The sequence below is a fragment of the Alligator sinensis genome, unplaced genomic scaffold (assembly GCF_000455745.1).
Source record: "Alligator sinensis unplaced genomic scaffold, ASM45574v1 scaffold405_1, whole genome shotgun sequence".
In the NCBI taxonomy this organism is placed as follows: Eukaryota; Metazoa; Chordata; order Crocodylia; family Alligatoridae; genus Alligator; species Alligator sinensis.
The window spans coordinates 407,118-428,135 of record NW_005842738.1 but is presented as its reverse complement, the minus strand read 5'-3'; the positions used below and the strand labels follow the sequence as shown (position 1 = coordinate 428,135).

Below are 21,018 nucleotides of genomic sequence, written 5' to 3'. Positions count from 1 at the left end.
TAGGTATGCTGGACATTTTTCCTCCCTAGGTGCAGCATTTTGCATTTCTCCTTGTTGAACTGCATTCTGTTGTTTTGTGCCCATATGTCAAACCTGTCCAGGTCTGCTTGCAGCTGTTCCCTGCCCTCCGGCGTGTCCACTTCTCCCCACAGTTTTGTGTCATCCGCAAACTTGGACAGAGTACACTTCACTCCCTCGTCCAAGTCGCTGATGAAGATATTGAAGAGTATAGGTCCAAGGACCGAGCCCTGCGGGACCCCACTGCCCACACCCTTCCAGGTCGATACCGACCCATCCACTACGACTCTCTGGGTGCGACCCTCTAGCTGATTCGCCACCCACTGGACTGTGTAGTCATCTAAGTCACAGCCTCTTAAATTGTTTACCAGTATGGTGTGGGATACCATATTGAAGGCCTTCCTGAAGTCTAAGTAAATGACATCAACCCCTACTCCAGCGTCCAGGCGTTTTGTAACCTGGTCATAAAAAAAGACTAGTTTAGTCAGGCATGATCTACCTGCTATGAACCCGTGCTGGTCTCCCCTCAGCATAATTTGTCCTGCCGGGCTCTCGCAAATGTGAGCCTTGATCATTTTTTCGAAGACTTTGCCTAGGATGGAGGTGAGACTGACTGGCCTATAGTTGCCCGGGTCCTCCTTCCTCCCCTTCTTGAAAATAGGGACCACATTGGCCCTTTTCCAGTCCTCTGGGACCTGGCCCGTGCACCACGAGTGTTCAAATATTCCTGCCAGTGGCTGTGCAATGATGTCAGCTAGTGCCTTCAGTACCCTGGGATGGAGCTCATCTGAGGGTACTGAAAAGGGCAAAGGTTGTTCTTCTATCTTTTCCCCTGCCCAATTCTTTCAGGGAGTAGACAAGATTACTGAGGTTCATTCTCAGATACAGTCAAAGTCTTCTATTTTAATTGATGACGTCAGTCTTACCAGTAATTTAGAAAAGAAAAATTACTTATAGGTTTGCTTAAAACCAATATGCAATAGAATAAGAATACATTATTTAGTATTTTCCACATTCTTGTTTGCAAATGTTTCATGCCTATAAAAGCAATGTTGTTTATGAATTTTCATTAAGTTCACCACTATTCTTTAAACTTTGTTCAATGTTTATTAAATATTTATACATTTTAGGCCTTGGTTTTCCTGTTTTTGTTCTCCATTTAAGATTTACTAGTCCTTGGCTCATCCATATAAACTACAAGGAAACTTGAATTTGTGATACAACTTCTCTGTGAACCACATGACAAGCAAAGACACAATATTTCAAAAAGCCCCAATTTAAAAAGATCTCAAAGATAACATGCATATTTCCCTCAAATTTACTCATTTTTAAAATTCCACTGTAGTTTTAGTTTTATTTTCAATTTATGACGCTTTAATTTGATAGTAGTGTGACTTTTCTGTAAGAGGGCAAACAAATGCTTTCTCTTTCTCTCTACAAGGGTTACTCCACCAAAGGACCCACTACTGCATCTGAAGAAAGAAGGCTATCAATGAATGGTAAGCCTTTGCATAAGATACGCAGGTATGATGACCTTTTGTCATTGTAAAAATCTCTCTCTAAATGCTTCATTCCTACTGCCAAGATTAAATAATACTTAGACTTAAGATTGCTGTCAGATCACAGATGCAAAAAAGAAAGCTCCACAAAAGTCAAACCCTGCATAATAAGTACAGGTGATATAAAAGGTACTGTAAACCCAGACCAAGCCTAAGAATGAGAAAACATTTCACCACAAGAGTGTAAAAAGCATGAGCCCTTACTTTGGGCAGGGAAAGCAAGGGGAAGGGGCTGCTCTACGACTATGACAGCATATACAGAAAATTCCAGATACTGCTACAACTGCATTATCTCACACTATTTTAAAAGAAAAACATCATCATCAATAACACAAAATCAGGATGCATGCCAAATGCGTGCCAGATGAAGATTTTGTTATCCTTGTTTTATTCTTAAACTCGTTTGAAAATCCACAAACAACAGCCCAACAAAATTTGGAATTTGGCTTCCTGCTCCAGCATGAGCAGATCATCACAGAAAGGCAAGGTCTACCAATAGGATGCTATACCCAAGTGAAGGTGCTAATCAGTCGTGCCTGCAAAGACTGTATTACAAGAGAGATTATATATGCTAAACAAGTGTGGGAAGGGAGAAGCTATTAATAAATTTCACCCCTTCCTAAATCTCGGACTACTGAAAAAACATTCAGTTTTGAAGGTGTTGAAACAAGCATTTTGAACTGGAAAAATTCCCTTTTGTCCAACTCTAACAGGGCATGTCTTCTTCCAGATAGAAATCACAAAATCACAGAATCCATTGATACCTTGAAGTGTCAGAACTTATATATGTAAACTATTCTGCCATCTTTGATGTGAGACCATTTTATCTTTGTTTCTTTCTTCTTTTAAGACAGAGAACCATCACAATAATAGAAGAGTTTTGACTCATACATCTTTTAATATAAATGGTAAATCCTTTCTATCCTTTTCCTCAAAAGGAGAGAGACACCAATGTGGGGAATATACAACTAGCAACTCCCAAAACATTATTGGGTTATGTACACCAAAACTATAAAAAGGCTGTTAATGAGTGGTACACGCTGTATTGACAAATTAATATGTAAAATTCAATTTAATCTACATGTACACAATTTAAAAAGGTACTTTCCCTCTCCAATCTCAAATAACGTCATCTTTTAGTTGTTAATAATCAAGTACATTTTAAGATGTAAATAGAACAAAATGTACTACTGTCTGTTGGGAAGGGGAGTATTATGCTACAGATGCTATTGTAAAATACTCATAAAAAAAAAAAAGAACAGAGCAAAAAAACAAAAATATTGCCAAACTTCTATTACCTAATGCTTTAGGAAGCTGTCCATCCAGAAACAAAACTAGGATAATCAAACTCCAGTCATCACAGACTTTGCTGGACACATGCAAACCACGTACTTAGCAAACAGCACACACTTTGATTAGTCAATCTCAGATGCTTCTGACTTGCACCTAACCATGCAAGGCCTGGGCATTATTTCCCAATCACCCTTATTAGCATCACTAAGGATCAGCATCAGGAAGGAGCAAAACAGAAGAAAAACTAGCATGTGCCACTGGATGAACTGTTTCAGTTTGGTCTCTTAACAAGAAATAAAAAAAAGAAAAGAAAAAAGGCAAGACCAAATTAGAAATATATTAAATATATTTATTTAAGGTAGGGTTACCATATTTCCAGTTTCAAAAAAAAAAAAAGAGGTCACCTGTCAGGCTGTGGGGATGTGTAATATTATTGGGGAGTGGGGCAGTGATATGCCCATGCCCTGCCCCTCACTCCCAAGCCACAGCCCCCACCCAGCCCTGCTAATACCCTTCACTCCCGACCCACAGCCCCCTAGCACTGCCTGTGCCCCGTGCTCCCAACCCACAGTCCTCATCCCCACCCCCCCGGTGCCCCTCACTCCCAAGCCACAGCTCTCCCAGCCATGCCAGTGCCCCTCACTCCTGACCCCTCACCCCCTGCTCCCCCCAGCCCTGCAGAATGTTCCAGCTGCCCTGAGAGCACAGGCACTGGCCTGGCCATGCAACTCTCTGCTTCCCCTAAAGGGCCCCGCACCTCCCTTCCCCCAGTGGAGGAACAGGCGTCTCCCCTGCCCTGCTGCAGCACCAGTGCATGGACAACTTCACATCCACACATGCATACAGCCCCCCGGAGAGTCCACAAGCCCTCTGACCCCTGACCCCATACACTTACCTGAATTCAGCTGCCGGGGTTGTCCCACCCCCTGCCTGGCTGCATGCAAGCCATGTGAATGTTCACATGCAGACTCACGTGATGCCCCTGCCTCCAATTGCCCTCCCCGCACTCCCCCAAGCCCCAAACAGCTCCTTGCTAGGGCAAGCCAGAAAGTGCTAGGGAGAACTTTGATGCTGAGCAGAGCAAAACCCCAGACATTTGTTGACATTTAAAAAAAAAAAAAAAAAAAAAAAAAAAAAAACCACCTGGACAGAGATGGGAGGACCTAAAAAGAAGACATGTCCAGGAAAGCCCAGATGTATGGTAACCCTATTTAAGGCAGCTTTTTGAGAAAGTAAATACAGAGAATCTTCCCACTACTTTATCTCAGGATTATAAATGCTTGAAAGAAAAAAAGAACGAACTGTGAACAAACCCATACCCTAATAAATTAATTGAAAAATACTGGTCCTATTTTTTGTAGATGAGTTAGAAAGCACCTTCCCAGAAGTTAGTCAAGGCAACCATACAAATTTTCATAAAGCATAGTTGTAGAAAGAATTAACTGAGCAAATTTATAAATTCAGGATCCAGTTCAAGATTTGAAGGAATATTCTGCACTCCAAAATAACCTCTTACCTCTTCTATATTTAGTTCAAATTTCCCTACTTTACATAAAGGTCTCAGATTTTATACCGTGTCTACAAACTGTTCAACTTACATTCACTTTAATTTGGATCAAAACACCAAATAAGGATACGCTCTGTCTCAGGCTCTCTTGTGCTGCTAACAAATATCCAGCTATGACTCCAAGTCTAATGCAGTGTGTATTTTAGTATGCTGGCTGGTGACCGAAAGAACTGGTTGAAGATAAAACTTTCACTAGCTTCTAAAGGCTACCTTAAACACCAGTATAACTCTTCAGTATATCTACTAGGGCTATGCAAAGCTTCGGTCCCTGATTCAATTCGGCGGAGATTTGGTGGCCAAATCTCTGAATCTGAATTGAATCAGGAAACCCTTTAATCTCTCCAAATCAAATCAGAACCCTGCGAATTGATTCGGAGATATTCGGAAAGATTCAGAGATTCGGACATAGACACAGCTTAAAATGTTTTTGCTACATACCTCAAGGTACCAAGCGCCTCATGAATGCCAAAATGCTGGGACAGATGGAGCATCCCACAGGAGCACTGGGGGGGGGAGGTTCCCAGCACGCTTGGCAGCAGACCCGGAAGTAGACCAGAGGCACTTTCAGTCTGTCCCAGGGAAAGGAGCCCTGAAAAGAAGAAACACTTACCTCCCGCAGGGAAGAGTGAGCCACACCGAGGAGAACCACTGGCGCGGTTCATCAGCCACTTTTATTGCTGGCTGGTGGCGACACTGGCAGATGACATCATAAAAAACCGCTGCCCGGCGGATTTAAAAGCCGGGGCAGGGAAATGGCGGCAGAAGTGACTAGGACGCGGAGGGGCAAAGGTGCCCCCCAGCCAGCGTTCCAGGGAAGCCAACAGCCCCGGCAGGGGTGAAATGGAGATCCCTTAAAAGAGGCTCACCCCACACTGGTGAGGCCCACCACATTGACCGGCAGGACAGCCAAGAAAGAGAGGGATTATGTTGAGGGACCAGAGACTGTCTAAGACAGCAGACCCATGAGTTTTGGGGGGAGGGGGGGGGTTGGTTTTGTTTTGTTTTTTTTGTTCTTGACCTGTCCTATCTTGGAGGGCACATGGAGGGTGCCCCACCCAGAAAGACCCTCCATGGGTCCAGGGCCACAGAGAAAGATTGAGGCCAGTTTGGGCAACAGCCTCAGAGGACGGGTGAGAGCAAAAGCGGAGATAATTGTACACCCCCTGATTGTTGGGAGTAGCCAAGCTGGGGAGCAAGCCGAAGACCCATCATCCAGCAGCCTGGAAGGTTAGTGCTTGGTTGGGGTGTAGGGGAGGTGGAGCCCCAAGAACACCTCCAGTGAGGGATACCAGGAGTAGCGAGAAACCCCAGGAGGAACCCCACTCCAGGAACACAGAGTCTACCCATGGCAGGCAACTGTCAGGGCTCCCCTCAGGGTGGAGCGTTACCCGATGCCTAAGTTCTAGGGACACACGCGTCGGATGGGGCCGGGAGAATGCTCGAAGGCTGCCCGTGACCACCTATTTGAAGTCCGATGGGGGTACAGTCCACTTACAGGTCTGCCAGGGAGCCCCCATGCCCTCCCACCTCAGCAGTTGGTGCCTCCTGGGTCTGGGGGAGCACCTGGGGTCACTCCTTGGCCAATCGCTGAGCCAAGGGGGGCATGGGATCCCCCCTCACACTCCCTGGGAGACACAGAAGTGGACAAGAAATACTTCTGGTCCACTTCTGGGTTCACTGCCAAGCACACGGGTGGGGGGGAGGGGGCCGCACTCCTGTGGGATGCTCCATCCGCCCAAGCATCACAGCATTCATGACCCATGCCTGGTACCTCGAGGTATGTAGAAAAAACATTTAAAGCTGTGTCTATGGCTGAATTGCCGATTCTCTGAATCTGCATCAAATCTTCAGTTTTGGCCAAATCGAATTGGGGACAGTGATCCAAAACAACGAATCAAATCACTGTTCCCAATTTGGGCCAAATCCAAATCCAAATCAAATATGGCCTGTTTCGCACACGCCTAATATCTACTAAACCTACTAGCATGAGATGTAGGTAGTCACAGTTTATAAGTTACTGCCCTGGTCTGATGTCATCTCAGTCCTCAGATATATTGACAATATGAAAATCTGGCAGCATCTTCTATTTTTTTCTAGAGCTATGCAAAGACCCTTTAAGTGAAATTAATATGTTCAAAAAATCCTTGCCTCTCACATTAATGTACTTGCACGTTTTGCATCGAGCTGATTTCCAGTTTCCGCTCTCAAGGATTCACAAAATTAAACTAGTTCCATTTTTCAGATTTGAAAAAGGGAACCAGGTCTCTCCTCACCCCCACCCTAAAAAAGATGGCCCTGCCTTTGTGCATAAGTAATGTCAGATCTAGCAATTATAAAGAAAACAGAACTGCTGTGCTGATGCAGCTGTTATTACTAGGGGTGCACAGATAGAGATTTTGGGGGCCGATACCAATAGCTGATATTTAAGGAGGCATATTGGCTGATACCAATCTGATATCCAATACAGCTGCCATCATGTGGCATCCCAGTGCTTGCACTCCAGGAGGGCAGGAGCAGGGGCAGAGGGAGTATGCCCCCGGATCTGTGTGGCACGTGGGGGGCTGCAGTTGCAGGGTGGAGCTGGAGCCAGCGCTGTGCAGGGCTTTTCTTGCCAGGGGCTGGGCTCAGAGTGGGCTCTGGTGGTGCTGGGAGGGGGCTGCCTCTGTCCCCTCCCTCACTGTGGGGGCCATTGATCTGCCCCCCCCCCCACGCCCTTTCCCTCTCCCCTCCCCTTCCATGCTGCTGGTTCTGCTCCATGCTGTACTGCAGCTGCGCACAGCACAGGTATTTATTAGCCAAATTATTGGTACCATTGGGCTGATATCCAATATAGACAATTTTCTTTATATCGGTACCAATCTGACATCGGACCGATGTATCAGTGCACCTCTAGTTATTACAGATTTTAGCAAGTACTCCCACACATTCCCCAACATGGATCCTCAAAATATGAAACTACCTGGACCCTCCAACTTTTCTACATAACAATCTCTTACTTGCTACCAACTCTCTTCTTTCCTCGAAATATATATTGAAATCATATGTAGGAGAGCCCTAAAGTTAGCTGCAGACCATCAGCTAGTGTTAACCATTTCAGCTTCAGTTCAGTGACTACATATCTTTCTGCTTCGTGCACGAGTAATTCTGTGTAGGGGTGGAGGACGAGGGGATTAAAACCAGCATGGAAGGGATCCTCTATTGTCTACAAAGGAAATTCTGAAGAAAAACAACTAAATTTAGGTTATTCCAAAATTAGGATGTTAGTTCCTTCCCAGAATCATAGGGAGTCTTTACATGTTGCATGGGATAGGGGGCACTTTAAATTAGAGCAGCTCTCAGGAGCCACTCTTATTAAAACGTTCACAGTGTCCCACGCTTCAAAATGGTCATGGGGGCACTTTAACTAAAGCTCATTGACCAAGCTTTAAAGTGTACCCACCACCATACTGAAGCAGAGGGATGCTGAATACTTGCAATACCAAGGCTGCTGGAGCATTCCAATTAGAATGCTCCAGCAAACCCAATTAATCGAGTCTTCTCCGACACGCTCAAATTAGAACACATCGGAGCAAGAGTCAAGCACACACATAGGTGCCCACAAATTTCATGTGTGGTTAAGTCACTGTTTTTTCATATCATTTGGAAACCTCCAAATGAACCTCTCAAAAGGACAGCCTACAATGTCCTTTTCCCATTAAATTCAGTTCAGAAGTTGTTTCTTTTTCCTTCTAACTTCAGTCACTGTTTAACCTGAAAGATAATATTTCAGGGCAAGCACATTCTGTTCAAATGTTTTGGATTAAAAACATCTTATCAAATAGTGGCTAGATTCTATTACACCTAGTGGACTTCATGCACCATTCTATTCCACACTGCTCAAGTCACTGAGAACTGGTTCATTCTCCTCTTCCTCACTACTTTTTTGTGACTCAATCTTAAGGGTCAGGTGATGGCGTTCTACAAAAGTAGATGCAAAATGGACTTTCAAGTAATTGAATAGGGTGGAATAGAATCACATTAGTCACTTAAGACCAAACTGGCACCCAATAAATGGAATAGGATCTGGCCTTCAGTCTTTTGTTAGCACTAATAGCTGTGTCAAGAGTTAAAACGTGGAAAACACTACATACAAAACAGATATGGGCGCAGGGAGGTAGCCAGGAGTATGCCAAGTAGATCAGCATTAGGACTTACTAATGTGGGAACACATGCACACACTTAATGTGAAGAGATGACATCAAGGTTTAGTGCTGATGGAGTGATGAGGCTACTTATTATTGCTGCCTTTGTATGTTTCTTTACACATACAGAGATCAGAATGATCTTAAGAAACTGTCAAAATTAATAAAATGAAATTCAGCAAAGACAAATGCATATACCACACCAAGAAAGAACAAATGTAATCCACAAATACAGAATAAGGGGATAACTGGTTAGTCAGAATTACTGCCAAAAAGGATGTAGGCGGTATAGTGGACCACAAACTAAATAAGTTGACACTGTTGGGGGGAAAAAAGAAAAAAGGCAAAAGTAATTCTGGGATATACTGCCTGACCACCCTCCTTCCATTCCCCCTACAGGCAGGAACTCTGCCAGCCTGCAGAGAGCTCTTTGCAAAAGACCAAAATCCACATGTTTCTCTGTTAAAATGAAAAATCTATGTTTTTATCAGGTAAAAGGGAAAACCCATGTTTTTTTCCCATGGGAAATAGAAAACTCAGATCCCTATTGATCATGCTATAACTTTTGCATTTTACATAAAGTACTTAAAGTTATAGTGTCATCAAAACTAACAGATGTTTGGCATTTGATGGTGGGGGCTCGGTTCCTCCATTCACTGGCCGAGGCCAGGAGGCAGGGGGTTCATAGATTTCATAGACATTAGGGCTGAAAGGGACCTCCGAAGATCATCAAGTCCAGCCCCTTGCCCCAGGGGCAGAAAGTCAGCTAGGGTCAAAGGACACCAGCAAGATAAGCGTCAAAACGTTTCTTCAAAGAGCCCAGAGTGCATGCTTGCACCACCTCTGGAGGGAGTCTTTTCCAGGTGTTGGGGGCTCGGATAGTAAAGAAGTTTTTCCTTATGTCCAGCCTAAAACAATCTTGGAGGAATTTCTGACCGTTGGACCTTATCATCCCTTGGGGCGCTCTGGTAAACAGGCATTCCCCCAGATCCTGATGCACACCCCTTTTGTACTTACAGGCTGCTACCAGGTCCCCCCTGAGCCTGCGCTTTTCCAGGCTGAAGAGTCCCATGACTCTCAGCCTCTCATCATAAGGCCTGTTCTCCTGCCCTCTGATCATCCACGTGACTCTCTCAAGCTTCTCCACATCCTTCTTGAATTGTGTAGCCCATAATTGGATGCAATGCTCCAGCTGCAGCCTCACCAAGGCCCAGTACAGCGGGAGGATGACATCCTGAGATTTGCTTGAGAAGTATTTATGGATGCAAGCCAGAGTTTTGTTCACTTCACCAGCTGCAGTATCATATTGGTGGCTCATGTTCATCTTGTGGTCGATCATGGCCCCTAAGTCCCTTTTGGCCGTGGTATTAGCAAGCGTAGTACTGCCAAGCCTATAATCTGTAGCCTGCTGTGGAAGCCAGACAGACAGATAGCTGCCCAGCTTCTCCCCGACCCTGCCTGCTCAAAAAGAGCTCGCTGGCTGGAAAGAACTGACTAGCATTCATTCCCCCATGTGGGGGAGCAGCGTGAGAAAAGCCTGGGGACTGTACCCCCTTCCTGTCAGTGCCATGGGGTACCAGGGACACCCCACCCTCAATCACTGCCCAGCTTCTCCCCCTGCCCAGCAGGGACCCCCCCAACAAGAAAGTGTCCCTGGTGCCCCATGGCACTGGCAGGAAGGGGCACTATCCCTACCCCGCCACTTTCCCCCTCCACACACACACACACACACACACAGGGGAATGAGTAATGACTGGCTGTCTGGGTTGGCACAAAAGCAAATGTGCTCTCCTCCCACTCCCTTGCTGCACAGGGAAGAGATTCTCTGCCTCCTCCCTGTGACAGGACAGGGGCATGGCACATAACCCTTATGGGGAACTGTATAGAAGTTCCCTAAGGTGCTCTTGTGCAGAACACCTTCATTTACTACCCAATTTGGGGAGGGTTTATTTTTTGTGCAATCGGACACTTAAAAAAGTTATCTGCAGCCATGCACATGTGTTAGGACATGACTGTAGAGCACTTTCGGGGCCATATCGCATGAAAAATGTAACTTGTGTCTGCACCCAAGAATATGAAAACATTAAGAACTAGTCATTTATGCACATTCTGGCACAAAATGTCTGATTATTAAATAATAAAAACAAGCTAAATTTTAAAATATATTCATTTGCTTTATGGATTTAATAACAAATTGGCAGCAGCTCTATGTTTGTGAATATCTATTAATGTGAACTACAGGCTTCCCTCGCTTTATGTGAGTTCTGTATGTGCAAACTCACTCCTATGCAATGACCCTTTTTATACCAAAAAATCATTATATGCAAAGTAAATTCACTCTTATGTGATCAGTGTGATGGAAGCCTGCAGTCAGCTGCTTTGTGTGGTGCATTGTGGGGGACACACACACACCACAATATAGTCTCCTGTGTGGATTTGTGCGCCTCACTCATCTGCAACACGTGTTTCTGTAGTTGCCATTCCCATTATGATAATGCCCTGTGCTTGCGTGTACTGTCTACTGTTGGCTAGTACCAAAACTGTCTTGTAAAAGTGGTAGAAATGGGTCTGGGGGTCAGTACAGTCGAAGTCTTAGAACACATCCCTATTTGTTACATTGTACAGTGGGTTCCCTTCATGCAGATTTGAGTTATGCGCCCTTTTCCAGGAGTGCATGTACAACATAAAGCGAGGGAAACCTGTACTCATGACAACCTATTTGACTTTTTCACTATTTTTAAGAAGAACTGCTAAAAACTGATTTTCCTTTTGTGAGTGACAAATCAAACAAAGAAAACAATTAATCCAGCTCAAATTAAATTTATAAAGTTTTGGATCTTCCAAGAGCCTCCACCTCTCCCCCCACACCCACCTTGCCCATTTATTTTGGTTTAACACCTTTCTGCTCAGACACTTGCAAGAAAACAAATTAAATGAAGAAATGTATTAACAAAACCAAGAGGTAGGGATGGTAGTGGTCACCCCATTTTACCCAAGAGGTTCAGTGTATTAGGACACTCCTACTACCACTGGACCAGAGACTCTGGTTTAGTTCTTTAGTATGCCCAAGGGGATTTGAACCTTTACCATCTAGACTAGGGGCAGACATTCAAAAAGCCCGAGCCTGAATTGATTCAATCTTTATAGGTTAGTCTAACCTGGCTAAGCTAAATCAGTTTTGTAACTGGACAGACATCCCAGAAATGAAGACACATGCCTGCAGTGGCTCAGATTAGAAGTCAGGGGAGGCGCTAAAGCAGCCCTCCCTTCCCTTGCACAGGGCTGAGCTGGGGTGGGGGGGACACGTGTGGCCAGGCCCCAGCAGGAAGCTCTGATTATTCCTCCCTGCGCTGCAAGCAGCCCAGCAGGGAATGTTTATCAACCCTAACTCAGTGTTTATCGAGCCATTAAAAAAACAAAGCAATTCTCCATTAACTAATGGAGCTCTTCATAAACAGCTCTTCCAAGGAGAGACATTAAGATTTCATAGATTTCATAGACATTAGGGCTGGAAGGGACCTCGGAAGATCATCGAGTCCAGCCCCCTGCCCAAAGGGCAGGAAGTCAGCTGGGGTCATAGGATCCCAGCAAGATGAGCATCCAGTTTGCTCTTGAAGGTGTTCAATGTAGGCGCTTGAACCACCTCCGGTGGCAGGCTGTTCCAGACCTTGGGGGCTCGGACAGTAAAGAAATTCTTCCTTATGTCCAGCCTGAAACAGGCTTGTAGTAGTTTATGACCGTTCGACCTAGTCGTCATCCCTTGGGGTGCTCTGGTGAACAAACGTTCCCCCAGATACTGGTGGTCACCCCTGATAAACTTATAGGTGGCCATCAGATCACCCCTGAGCCTGCGCTTTTCCAGGCTAAAGAGCATCAGGGCTCTCAGCCTGTCATCGTAGGGTCTGCTTCCCTGACCTCTGATCATGCGCGTGGCTCTTCTCTGGACTCTCTCAAGCTTCTCCACATCCTTTTTGAATTGTGGAGCCCAAAACTGGACACAGTACTCCAGCTGCGGCCTCACTAAGGCCGAGTACAGGGGGAGAATGACGTCCCGGGATTTGCTTGAGAAGCATCTATGGATGCAAGCCAGCGTTTTGGTCGCTTTACTAGCCGCCGCATCGCATTGCAGGCTCATGTTCATCTTGTGGTCAATGATGACCCCCAAGTCTCTTTCTTCCATAGTGCTAGCCAACATAGCACTGCCGAGCCTATAAGGATGCTGCGGGTTTTTTTTCCCAAGGTGGAGAACCTTGCATTTATCGGCGTTGAACACCATCAGATTCTCGTCCGCCCACTTGCTGAGCCTGTCCAGGTCAGCCTGGATAACCTGCCTGTCTTCTGGTGTGGATGCTTTGCCCCAGAGGTTGGTGTCATCGGCGAACTTGGCCAGTTCTGATCGCTTCTGACTCCAGTGTCCACATCATTAATGAAGATGTTGAACAGTATGGGTCCAAGGACAGAGCCTTGGGGGACCCCACTGGTCACAGGACACCACGATGAGTGACTTCCATCGATTACTACCCTCTGGGTCCGACCCCGGAGCCAATTTTCCAGCCAGCGGATCGTGGAGGACCCAAGGCGACAATTGGCCAGTTTCTCCAAGAGGCGATCATGGGACACCAGATCGAAGGCTTTTTTGAAGTCAAGATATATGACATCAATCTCTTCTCCCTTGTCCAGGTGATAGGTCACCTGGTCGTAGAAGGAAATGAGATTGGTCAAGCAAGACCTACCCGCAACAAACCCGTGCTGGCTATCCCTTAAGATGTTGGCGTTGGCCAGTCCATTAAGGATGGCCTCTTTAATAAACTTTTCTAAGATCTTCCCCGGGATAGAAGTCAGGCTGATGGGCCTATAGTTAGCCGGATCCACTTTCCTCCCTTTCTTGAAGATAGGCACCACATTGGCCTTCTTCCAGTCTTCGGGCACTACACCAGAGCGCCAAGAGTTTTCAAAGATCCGTGCTAGAGGCTGGGCTATGATGCTCGCCAGCTCCTTGAGTACCCTGGGGTGAAGATTGTCAGGGCCGGCTGACTTGAAGGTATCCAGCTTCTCAAGATGTTCCTTCACGAAGTCAGCATCAATGGAGGGCAGGGGTCACCCTCACCTGGACTTCCCTGTCCTGAAGCGGGCATGGGCGTCCCATGGGACTGATGAAAGACCGATGCAAAGTACCTATTTAATAGGTTGGCTTTTTCCTGGGTGTCAGTTGTCAGTTGCCCCATCTGGTTCAACAAGGGTCCAAGGTTGCCCCTGCTTTTCCTCTGGCTCCCCACATATCTGAAAAAGGACTTTTTATTGTCCTTGATGCTCAAAGCTAGTTGGAGTTCAGTTGCAGCCTTGGCTTTTCTGGTCTGCTCCCTACAGGACCGGACCAGTGCAGAATAATCTTCCTTGGAGGTGACTCCCATCCTCCATCCTTTGTAGGCCTTTCTTTTTAGCCTCAGGGGGTCTGCTGGGGCCCTGGAGAGCCAGGGGGGCTGCTGTGCCCTCTTGCTGCCTTTCCTCCAAGATGAAATAGACTTAGTTTGTGATAGATTAAGCTATCTGTTGATTAGCTCCAAACAGCCTGTCTGCCTGTTGTCTCCCACTTGAACCATAGCCCACATGTGATATGCTAGCTAATACTGAGGTGTCTGTGTAAGGCAAAGGGGAGGGGGGGAAAATAATCCCTGCTTAGCAGGGAAAAGCCAAGCAAACGCCTCACCCAACCCAAAGAGCATGCCAGGATGCTGGGGGAGTCCGATTTAATTTAAACCAGCAAGGGTTCTGGGATAGACAACTGGTTTGAGCCAAATCAGTGAAATCTGATACTACATTCAACCAGGTTTATCTTAAACCAGGTTTGGCCATTTTCAAACTGGTTTATGTGCACTGAACATCTGTCCTGTTACAGGTTTAAACCAGTTTGAGGTCACTTAAACCAGTTTATGTATAATATCTGTCCCTAACCCTACTGTCCAGATGGGCCCAGCTCGTGGCACAGCAGCTCTTTTCATCTTGGAGCTCCCCTTGTGCTCCCCTGCCACTAATAGAAAGAGGGGTCCCATCAGCCCTGCTACTCTCTCCTGATGGCCATGAGACAAAAACCACAATTTTAAATGTCATAGTTTTTGCCTCCCATCCAGTGAGCAGCAAGCAGTGAGAACATGGCATATTTAAAACCATGGTTTTCACCTCCTGGCAATCAGGAGCAAGAAGCGGGGCAGCACACAGGGGAAACTCTGAGATGAAAGGAGCTGCTGTGCCTTGAGCTGGGCCTGCGATTTAAACCAGGCTTTAGTCATGACTACTAGACACCAGGGTATTCTAGTGCTGGAGGTTCTCAGATCTCTCCTACTAACACAGGTTTTCCCTGAAGTCAGCAGAGTAGAGAGACAGCAAGAGTGAAAACACTTCTCAAGCCTGTGAGTTGCAGAATGTGTGACCCCAGGCCAAATTTTAAAGATTTTACATATTAGGCATTTATGTGGAATTACAGACTTAAACACGATTCTATTATGCCTTGCTCAAGTCCTGAAAAATCTATTCATTCATCTGTTTTGAAACAAACTGTCATCTGACCCTCAAGACGAAATCACAAAAAACAAGGAGGGGACCCACCCCCAACTGGTGCCTCCCAACTCTGGGGGGGCATCAGCAGCTGATTGCTGAATTGGGCGGGGGGGGGGGGGAAGCAGCAGCCAATTGCCAACCCCAAAAGCACCAACAGCAAAACAGGAAGTGCTGCCAGAGCTTCTTGGGGAGGCACCAGCTGGCATTCCCCACGCCGCAACCAGCGAGGGCCAATATCGGGGGGGGGGAATGCATTGCCTATGCACCCACCTTTGGATGAACAGTTCTTTTTTTCCAAGGGTTTGAGCAGGGTGGAACATAATTTATACTTAGGCACCTCAGTCCACTTACACAGCTAAATTGGTGGAACAGAATCTGGCCTCAGGTTTTTAACACTTGTACATGTAATGAAGCATTCCATGGAATGAGATTAAAAGTTTTTGAGAGAGACTTAAAGCATCCAGTCCAAAACTCCTATAAAACGGTGGGTTAGTCTCTCTCTCTCCCAGAAATGAAATTCCAGTGCACTCAGAGAACAGAGAATTGAGCCTCTGCCCCCCAGAGCCTGGTGAGTGCTCAACACTGAGCTATTAAGTAAGGGAAACACTCCCTGCAGGAATTGTGCAACTCTAGCCATGGGAAAAAAATACACACACACTTGCCCAGTTTGGAAAAGATTTAATTTAGCTAGCTCTAAAACTAACAGAGAGAACATTTAGACTGAACTCTTGCAGGCAACACTGCCTTAAAATTCTTACAAAACTATTTAAAGAGATGCAGCTAGTCTTGTTGGTCTGAAACCAGGAAGAGTGACAGCTTATAGAGTACCTAAATCAGAGAGGCATAAGCTTTTGTAAGCAACAGCATAAAGTATCTGACAAAGCGACCTGTTGCTTATGAAAGTTTATGCCTCTTCAAATTAGTCCTTAAAGTATCACTCTGCCTTCTTCCTATTTAAGTTGGGGTGTACAACTGTAATATTGTTGTGGGTCACTTGCACAGTACACTTTCCCATGGAGGGCCATAACTAATGAGGAAACATACAGTGCAAGTGGGAAATATGACCGCATATGCAGCCATATGGACAGATTAACAGCTTCCCAGCAGGGATGCAATTTGCAGCAAAACATAAATTTGACTCATTACCAGGGATCCTGGTTTTCTGTTTAAAAATCACAAATATTCTGATTAAAGTGAAATGCCACTATATACATAGGTATCAGTTGAACACAATGTTTTATTGCTTTAATATTGTAAATATATCAATTTGGAAGCCTTCTAGTGCCTCAATCACTATAAGAAAATAAATTCTGAATAACTATAAATATTGGTGTTTGATTTGGGGGGTTTTTTCTCATGGAAAAAAAATTAGAGCTCCCCCTACCCCCTTCACTCACCAGGACACAGGTCCAGCTGTGGCTGTCCTCCCCCCCACTGCTTTGTGGTGCTGAGCAGCCCTGCCAGTGCCCTGCCTATGCCATTGCCCCTCACTTCTGATCAACAGCCCCTGGGCCCTGCTGGTGCCCCCACCCCCTCCAACCCGGTCAGAGGGGGCCCTCAGCTGCCAAGGCTATGAGGCCAGGGACCCAGTTGCACAGCCCCTGCCCCCCACAACATTGCCCAAGTCCCGGCTGCCACCTGTGGGAGGCAGCAGCTGCTGTGATGGAACGGAGTACAGAGCCCAGCTCCCCCTACCCCATGGGCATCACAGCCAGAGTGAAGTAAGTGGAGGGGGGGGCAGGTGCAGGATGCCCACTGCAGGCTCAGGTCGGGGAGGCCAGCTCCCTGCCACTGTGCGCACTTCCAGGGTGGGGCAGGGGGACATGTGACCCCTCCCCCCCTTTTGTGCATGGGGCCAGTGTGGGCTCAGGGCTCTTCACCCTGCTGCCCTCCCCACAGGGCCTCCACAGCCCAGTGGGCAGGATCTGGCATAGCAAGGCAGAGCAGAGCTACGTGCCATTGCCGTGAGTCCCAGGCCACCATGACGAGGTGCCCTCCACACCACCATCCCTGCTGCTGCTGGGCAGGCAGGAGGCACCTCGCCATGGTGGCTCGGGGCTTCTTGCAACATCAAGCTTCCCCCATCCCACTCTGCCCTGCCACACTGAGTCCTGCCTGCTGGGCCACAAAGAGCCAAGGGGGAGAGTAGCAGGGCAGGGAGCCCTGAGCCTGCAGCAGGCAGCACACCCCCACCCCACACAAATCTGGGGGGGCATATGCTCCCCATTCCCTTCCAGCAGTGTACACAGAGGCAGGGAGCCAGCTCCTCCCCCCGCCCCCCGCAAATGAGCTGCCCATAGCTCCATCCCATTCCCCACTCAAACCCTGTACCTACACATGGCACTGGGCCCCATGCACGACCCCAGTTAGGCAGTAGCCCCAGCCCCAGCTGTGCCCAACTCCCTCCCTCCATGTGGGCCTCAGTTCCCCCCTGTCCCACCCCACACCAGACTTACTTGTGGGAGCTGCTCTCCAGGCTGCCTGGCAGCCAGGTGCATGTGTAAGTGCACACATGCACATGGTGCCCCCTGGCTGACCAGCCTCCTGCTCCCCTGAACCCTTCTGGAACTCTGCCATCCTGCAACAGATGAAAGGTGAAAAATCTAGGTTTTACCACATTTTACCGTGGTGAATGAAAAACCAGATCCCTGCTCATTACTTTGGGTTTTGATGCTTCTGCAACAGCAATGAATAAGGTACTTAAAGTAATAGCAGGTCATTGCAACTGCTCTGGTAGGCTGGAAATTGGGTTCAAGTTAAATGTTGGAATATGGATTCTTTCTTGCCTATCATACAGCTTGTTTTATAGCTACAACATGGATATCTTCATGTCTTTAAAGGTAGGAATGCCATCCCATAAAGAACCCATACTCAACCCCTCAAATCCACATAAAAACACAAGTTATATTCTTTAAAAACTTGAAATTTCCACCAACTTCCTTTTTTCAAGTCCACTCACAATAGAGGAAGCTATAGAAACGCCTATTACTTTTGTGCCTCTTGACAGTTCTAAATGGCAATGGCTTTATTTATATTTGATGAAATTTGAAGAATTATATTTACTTGAATCAACGACTACACAGAATTTAAGGCAATCCCCCAATAATCAGATTTGATATTTGGAAAATGTACAAGTTTGTTATATCTTCCAGGCATAGAATCTAATTATTGGAAGGTTGCCTACAGCAGGTAAAACAGCAGCTGATGGGGAGAAGAAAGGAGAGGATGTCAGGGAGCCTCCCTGCCCATTAACCCCTTCTCCCTGCAGCCTTCCTGCCCCCCACCTGCACCCCCATGTTCCCAGTATCTACCCCTTCCTCTCCCCCCACTCCTCACAATTTCTACCCCTTTTCCTCTCCCACCTCTTACTGTCAAACACTGCTTGTACTCTACTCCCTGACGGGTCCCAGAGCACAACACACAAGCACAGCCTTTGCAGAGCCATGTAACAGCATCAGGACTGCCGATAGGCTGAGCAGGGGATGGAGGGAAAGAATCCAGCCTCAGCCAGAACCAAGCTGCACCTGACAGTAAGGGTGGTGGAAGGGGAAGAAGCTGCAGAGCACAAGCAGAGGGAGGGCAGAAGGCTGCTGTGGGTTTGACTCTGGCCTCTACCCAGGCTCAAGGCCAGAGTCAGAGCCTTAGTAGCCTCCTGGCCTTACCCCCAACACCCCATTTTGTACATGAATCTAAGATGAGAGGCTTCCCCATGCTGACTGGGGGGGCCAGGAATCACCTTAGATTTAAGTAAATAAGGTAATTTGTTTGCTTTATAAATGCATTAAAGGGCATCTAAGCAGCCTTATTTTCAGACCATCTTAAAAACTTCCTTAATTGATTTTTAGTCTCCAAAAGGCTTCAATACTGGTTGCTGATGCAGCTGCAGAGGATCCAGAGGGGAAGCCCCCAGATCTCTCTCTGCTAGCCGGACAGGGAGTCGCGCTCCTGAGCCATACGTGCGAACAGAGCATGCAAACAGGCACGCTCTGTAAGGGTGCGCCAGCGTTCGTGCAGGTGGGGCAGAGAGAGAGTCTTCCTCAGGAGGGAGGAGGCTCCACCAATAAGGAGAGAGGTAAGGACTATCTGTGAGCCATGGTGAGGACTCGTAGTGCTGCCAGGGGTCCTGCCCCAGTGGTGCCGCCCTTCCGGGGCTCCTCTGAGGCTGCCACCCAAACAGACCCCTTGTGGGGCCTGGTGACCACCTGCCCCAATCTGTGGGGGCAGCTGGGTGGGGTCCCTGGGGGTGGGGTTGAGGGCTGGTGACTCCCCTGCCTGCCCCTCTTGTGAGCATCCGCAGGCTCCGGAGGGGCAGGTGGCAGAGCTCCAGGCCAAGGCGAGCACCTTGCGGGGGATCCAGGTGGCGGAGGATGAAATTGATTCATATTTCCGTTCTCTCCAGTGGATTCCTGGCCCTGCAGAGACCCCGCGTGCAAAACGTCCAACTAATCGGTGGCAGCTGGTTCCTGTCAAGGCCAGGGCAGCTCATACAACTGCTGTGCCTGCTCCCCAGACACCTTACTACAAGGCCTTGGGACACCAACTCAAGAAGATAGGAGCTCAGGTGGTATTTTCCTCCATTCTCCCAGTAAGTGGACGGGGTAGGCGTCATGAGGCCTGCTTTGATGTAGTTAACTGGCAGCTCCAGAGCTGGTGCCATGAGGTGGGCTTTGAGTTTTTTGATAACGACCCATATTTCTGTATGGAGGGCATGCTAGGGTGGGATGGGCTTCATTTCTCCACTAAGGGTAAGCGTATTTTTTCTTCTAGGTTGCCTGATCGCGTACGGTGGGCTTTAAACTAGCTTTGCCAGGAGAAGGGGCCACTCCAAGAGGATGCTTCGCTAGCATGCAGGGTGACAAGAGAAAGGGACACCCAGGTAAGCAACAACGTCCTGGCAGTAGGGGGCCACAACAGCCCCGGGAGTAGGGGGGGAGGCACGTGCACCCTCAGGAGGCCTCAAGTGCTTCTACACCAATGCTCATAGTATGAGGAGCAAGCAGGAGGAACTGTGCCTCCTGATTGCGAGTAAGAATCCAGACCTAGTAGGGTTCACAGAAACCTGGTGGGAGCCTACCCACGACTGGGCGGTGGGCATTCGGGGATATACCCTATATAGGAGGGACAGGACAGAGCGGAAAGGTGGGGGGGGTCGCGCTCTATATCAAAGAGCAACTCACATCATCAAGGATTAGCTTCGGGTTAGACGAGGGTCGGGTGGAGATGCTGTGGGTCAAACTACAAGTAGAGCACGGTGAAAGGGACCTTATGGTGGGGGTCTACTACAGACCACCCAACCAGGAGGAAGAGCTGGACTGGGACTTTTCTGGTCAGCTTATGGAGGCAGTTAGGTCAAGGGATGTCATTGTCATGGGTGACCTAAACTACCCAGACATTTGCAGGGAGGAGCAGACAGCCAGATCTGGCCGTTCGCATAGGTTCCTGGCTTTATTACGGGAGTGTCACCTTATCGAGTAGGTGCACAGCCCCACTATGGGTAACGCTTTGCTGGACCTGGCCCTGGCCATGGGGGATGACCTGGTGAGGGGACTGCAGGTCCTTGACCACCTGGACAATAGCGATCATCACCTGCTGGAATTCACTAGCCAGCACAGGTTGTCAAGGGCTTATAGCAAGACTAAAGCCCTTGACTTCAGAAGGGCCAACTTCAATGAACTTTGGAGACCAGTGAGGGAGGCACTGAGGGCCCAGAAGGTAGAGGAGATGGGAGTCCATGAGGGATGGTTGTACCTTACGGGGGCAATCCTCCAGGCGCAAAGCGTAACAGTCCCTGAGAGAAGCAAGGCGGGTAAGAGTGCTCAGAAACCCCCTTGGCTCAGCAAGGGCA

At 47.6% G+C, this 21,018-nt stretch overlaps 1 protein-coding gene and 1 long non-coding RNA gene across 5 annotated transcripts in view; one reads left to right on the top strand and one right to left on the bottom strand.

Annotated features, from left to right (window-relative positions):
• BCKDHB (branched chain keto acid dehydrogenase E1 subunit beta) overlaps window positions 1–21,018 on the bottom strand; it is a 289,020-nt gene that overhangs the window by 247,555 nt on the left and 20,447 nt on the right. The window lies entirely within an intron of this gene.
• On the top strand, window positions 19,041–20,049 carry LOC112552042. Its single transcript, XR_003096389.1, has 3 exons — window positions 19,041–19,245; window positions 19,573–19,734; window positions 19,941–20,049. It is a non-coding gene; the product is annotated as an uncharacterized LOC112552042 (long non-coding RNA).